At 48.6% G+C, this 5,129-nt stretch overlaps 1 non-coding gene across 1 annotated transcript; it reads right to left on the bottom strand.

The window, feature by feature from the left end:
- Window positions 1-4,324: 4,324 nt before the first annotated feature.
- LOC115064526 lies at window positions 4,325-4,428 on the bottom strand. Its single transcript, XR_003844356.1, has one exon. It is a non-coding gene; the product is annotated as a U6 spliceosomal RNA (small nuclear RNA).
- Between the last annotated feature and the right edge of the window lie 701 nt (window positions 4,429-5,129).

Here is a 5,129-nt window from a genome sequence, read left to right as displayed (position 1 = left end):
GACACATGCTCCACTATGTTCATAACAGCCTTATTTATTTATATGGATGCAGTTTCTAAGAGATGTGATGTTTGGTTTTTTTAATGTATAAAATCCCCTACTTGAGAGCTGCAAAATACACTCAGATTCAAACTGCCTCTGTGTTTGTTTCTGTTCGTCACCACCAAATCCTTACCCACCTAGCTTCAAGGACCCTCATTCCAGGGACCCCCATACCCGGCTTGGGTGGTCCGTGGCACTCTGGTTGACCAGACTGTAGTCAGTCTGGAAGAGGGTTGCCACTGAGGTGTGTCGGGCCCGGGACGCTAAGAGTTGAGTCTGGATCACATGAGAACTGACCCTAGTTGGGGTTAGAGTGGAGCATGTGTTGGGCTCCACCACCTCCACTGTGGTCAGGACTAACCAGGAACTCCAAGCAGGTTTCTAGTCAGTGTCCACTGGAGTAGAGCTCTGCTGCCACCGTGTGGTCAGTGGAGCACATTACACTCTGCCGCTCGCAGAAGATTCTTGTCAAAGTGGGTGAGAAGGGACTGTGAGAAGGGAAGTATGGACGTGCCTACCTTGACTGATTGAGGCAGGAGCACACACAGCCCTCCTGGTGATCAAGTCGGACTTACACTACATTTAGGCAGGTCAGCCCATAACTCATGTTCCCCTCGTGGCAATCCCCTGGCTGTGTGCATGGCGTGTGTCCCATCTATTCAAGGAGGTACAGGAGGGTGGGCCTGTTCTTGGTGGTTATGGGTTTATAACCGCAGGTGTATACCAAGGCTTCAGGGGGTAGTCTGAGGCTCATGTACCCTCTTGTGGTAGCCCCCAGGCTCTGTGCATGCATGGTACTGCGCAGTTAATGTCATGGCTTCTGGGAAGTCTGGGTTCCCACGTCCTCTGTGGACACATGGTTACGCCAAGAGCAGAACTACAGAGTTAGGGGCTACCATTCCCACCCGCGCCTGTATCTCCAGTACTTGGGTTTCTAAGAGGTAGTGAGTCTTCTTGCCAACCAGGGTCTGCCACTGTGGTCAGGCACAGCTGTGGTCCGGTCAGCCCCATCAGGTCACACTGGCAGGTCCCAGGAGCTTAAATGCCCCCTAGTGTCCAATTGCATCACTGCATGCTCCCCCAAACCAGGAGGAATCTGGAGACCAGGGAAGGCGAGCCAAGGTCCTTCAGCCCTCCAGAAGCCTCAGAGGAAAGCATACATGTGACACAGGCACCTGTGGATGTCAGAGGACAACCTCGGGTGTCAATCCTCACGTCGCCCTGGTTTGAGACAAGATCTCTTTGTTATTCATGGCGGCATACACCAGGCTATCTGAGAGGCACGTTTCCAGAGATCCTGTCTTTACCTCCCATCTTACCTTAGGGGCAGAGCTGTTACGGACACAGGCTGCCACACACAGCTGTTCAGGCTCTGAGAATTCAAACTCAGGTCTTCACACTTGCTGAGCAAATGCTTCACTCCCTGAGGCATCCCTGTGTCTTCGTTTTTAATTGTAGGCTTTCATTATAAAGTCAGTCTGGGATAGGGTGGTTCTTAGTTCCGCATGAATCTCTTCTGAGTGGTTAGTTTAAGCCATTTGCAGCATGCCGTCATTACCAGTCTTGGGTCTTAGCTCTCTCTTTGTGCGTATTTTCATGGCGTTTTCTGTTTCCTTCCTGTGTTTATCCTACTTCCTGGTGATAAATTATATTTTCTTCTTCTTCTTCTTTTTCTTGATTTTTTTTTTCAAAACAGTGTTCCCCTGTGTAGCCCTGGCTCTCCTGGAACCCATCATGTAGACCAGGCTGGCCTCAAATTTGTAGGTCTCCCTGCCTCTGCCTCCTGAGTGCTGGGAATAAAGGCGCGAGCCACCATCTATCGTCCTCTGGAGTCGAATACTGTACTTTGTCACTTTGTGGTGATGGCTTTGAGGGCCATTCGGCTCATTTAATAAATTTATTTATCCTAATATCCTTCCAATAAGACATATATTTCAGCCTGATCGGTCTCCCCTAACCACTCGGGTGTTCTCTGGGTTACGGTTATGAATCCTGTACTTTATGTTCGCCTGCATGTCCTTTCTGCAACAAGATGCTGGTCACTTGGCTTCTTGCATCTCTTACAGCAGGCGGCTGGGCCTCTGTCTGGGACAATGTCTTTAGACTATTCCTAATGGGGGTCTCTGGATAAAAATTCCTCTGCCAAAAATGTCTTCATTGCACCCCTGCAGAGAGCAAGCAACTCCACATCACCAGCTTAGATGAGCATCAGGATTGGGTTAAAATATTAGCCCAGCCCTGGGAAGGCCAAGGTTTGCTCAACTTTGGGGTCATCACTGTCATGGCAGGGTCCAGTCAACACTGGCAGGCGGGTGGGCCTCAGGCTCTGCAGCAGCTGCTCCGCCTTCAGCGGCCAAATTATAGTGCTTGTGCACCCCCTTGTGGCCTCTCCGCATCACTGCATTCTCTGCCAGTCCCACTCAGCCAGACCCAAGCTCATCTGCCCATTCAGTGGAACACTCCTCCCTGTTGTCCCCTGAGTAACTCATCACCCAACTCTTACTTGACTTCTGTCTCCCATCAGGGACATAGCTTCTATTCCTAGGACTCATCTGTGCAAGCTCCTGACTCTCATGCCTAGTACTGGGAAGAGAGCACAGGGCCTCCTCAACCATAGCCAGGAGTGACCACAGAGATCTCTAGGACACTCTGCCCCTCCCCTAGTCCCTCCCTTTGTCACTGTCCCTGAGATTCTATAACACTGGCTGATTCCCAGAAGGCCTCTCTCCTACAGCCAGAGTCCAGACAGTGCAGAGGGCATCCCTCAATGCTGCTGAGCTACTAAGTCATTCCTCTTAATCTTGATTGTAAATGGCAAATAAAATCCTTTCCACGTCCATTCTCAGCAATGAAACTGAATTCACACAGTGCTCACCCACAGCAAAGAGTGACCTCCCGGTTTCCACAGCCATTACGACTGTCGGTTTTATTAACTTCACCTCATCAGAATGTTTGCAGCTTTGATTGTGCCAAGAGGCTGAGGTTCCCATGCCAAGGTTTGGGCAGCACAAGAGCTTCTAAGTCCAGTTTGCTGACTGGCAAAAAATGTTTATTTTTTTTTTTAATCTTTAACGCTCTCTTCATTGAATAAGACTGAAGTCGTAAAAAAAATAAAATAAAATAAAAGACTGAAGTCGTATTAAACTTGTTAAACTTAATAAACTTATCAAGTCAGTCTTGCCGATAGTGGTGGTACAAGCCTACAGTAAGCTGCAGAAGAAGGATCCCAAGTTTGTGCCTGGGCTACACAGTGAGACCCTGTGGACACAAACGGGCTCTGGAAAATGCAGACGTTTTTTGAGACTTGCACTCAGACGTTGTGATGGTTTGAATATGTTTGGCTCATGGGAAATGGCACTATTAAGAGGTGTGGCCTTCCTGGAGGGGAGGAGTTTAGCCTTTTTAGAGGAAGTGAGTCCCTGTGGGATTGGGTATTGAGATCTCCTCCTATGTTCAAGCCCAGTGTGGAATAAAACACTCCTGGCTGCCTTCCGATCAAGATGAAGAACTCTCGGCTCCTGCAGCACTAAGTCTGCCTGCACGCTGCCATGCTTCTCACCATGACGGTAATGGACTGAACCCCTGAAACTGTAAGCCAGCCCCAGTTCAGTGCTTTCATTTAGAAGAGTTGCTTGGTCATGGAGTCTCTTCACAGCAATAAAACTCTAAGACAACTGAGCACATGCACTCACCAATGTTCTCCCCAAAATCCCACCAAGACAGAGCCCGACACCAAAAACAGATGCCTCTCAGGCCCCTCCCACGAGGTCGCCACTGCATTCAATGCCCCGCAACTTTCAGATGAGGAAGCCAAGGCATGGTGCGATTCAGCCACACAGTAAGGATATCACAGCCAAAACGTGAGCCCAAGTAAGTGCCTGTAACTGATAACTAAACTGGCAAGGTCCAGAAGAAAAGGGAAACGGACTCTGCAACCAAGACCTGGAACCACTCACAGGGTCCTGGTAAGTTCAAGCCTAAAGATAAGACAGCTGTGGGCGGGCAAAGGGTGGAACACAAGGAGGCCTGGTTCGCACTGCAGTGCGGGGAGGCTCAGAACCCGGAGGCCATGTGAAGGTGCTGTGACTGGAACAGAGGTTGAGGAGGGACCAAGAAACAGCAGAAAACCAGAAATCACCATACCCTGTCTATGTCGAGTGTCCCTTTCCCACACAATTATCTATTCATTTATTTATAGCTTGTGGGTTTTCATGATATGCTTCAAGAATTTGCATATGTATTTATTCATTTATTTATAGCCTGTGGGTTTTCATGATATGCTTCAAGAACGGTATGCTTCAAGATCTTGAATGCCATCTTTGCCCAGAGGCCATGTTAATCTCTGTACTGTTCCAGTTTTAGTATATGTGCTGCCAAAGTGAGCACACGTGTGGGCGCTTTATGCGTCTACGTGTTCACATATGCATCTGTGTGTGTGTGTAGGTCAGAGGTTAACGCTGTGTGTCTTCCAAAATCATGCTTCACCTTATTTTTAAAATGCTTTTTTTAATTATTTATTTTGGTACATTGGTGTTTTGTGTGCATGTATGTCTGTGTGAGAGAGTTGGATCTCCCAGTAGTAGAGCTATAGACAGTCAGGAGCTGCCATATGGGTGCTGAAAAATGAACCTGGGTCCTCTGGAAGAGCGGCCAGTGCTCTTAACCACTAAGCCATCTCTCCAGCCCCTAATTATTCTTTGAAACTTTTCTACAGAAATACAATGGATTTTGCTCCCATCTGTCTGCCACGACTTCCCCCCAAATTCCTCTAATGCTCCTCATGTCCCCTCTTTTATCATTATTATTAATAACTAAGTCCAATTGGTGGTGCCCACATGCACAAGAGTATGGTGGCAACATACAAGAGGCCATGTCCCCAAAGGACAGTGCCATTCCCTCCCATGCAACCAGCAACTGCTAATAGCTCCTACACCTAAGAAGGGTCTTAAAGGCTCTGCCCCAGCACCCGCTGGAGTTTTGACTAACTTGATCTTGCTTCAGTCCAACCCTGGATGAGACCACTGAAGTCCTTCCCACCCTCCAATAGCTGGCACAGCAGCCTCCCGTGCCAGGGAAACTAGCCAGCA

Source organism: Mus pahari, chromosome 7 (genome assembly GCF_900095145.1).
Source record: "Mus pahari chromosome 7, PAHARI_EIJ_v1.1, whole genome shotgun sequence".
NCBI classification, from domain to species: Eukaryota; Metazoa; Chordata; class Mammalia; order Rodentia; family Muridae; genus Mus; species Mus pahari.
The sequence above is the reverse complement of the archived record's forward strand: the minus strand, read 5'-3'. Positions and strand labels throughout refer to the sequence as shown.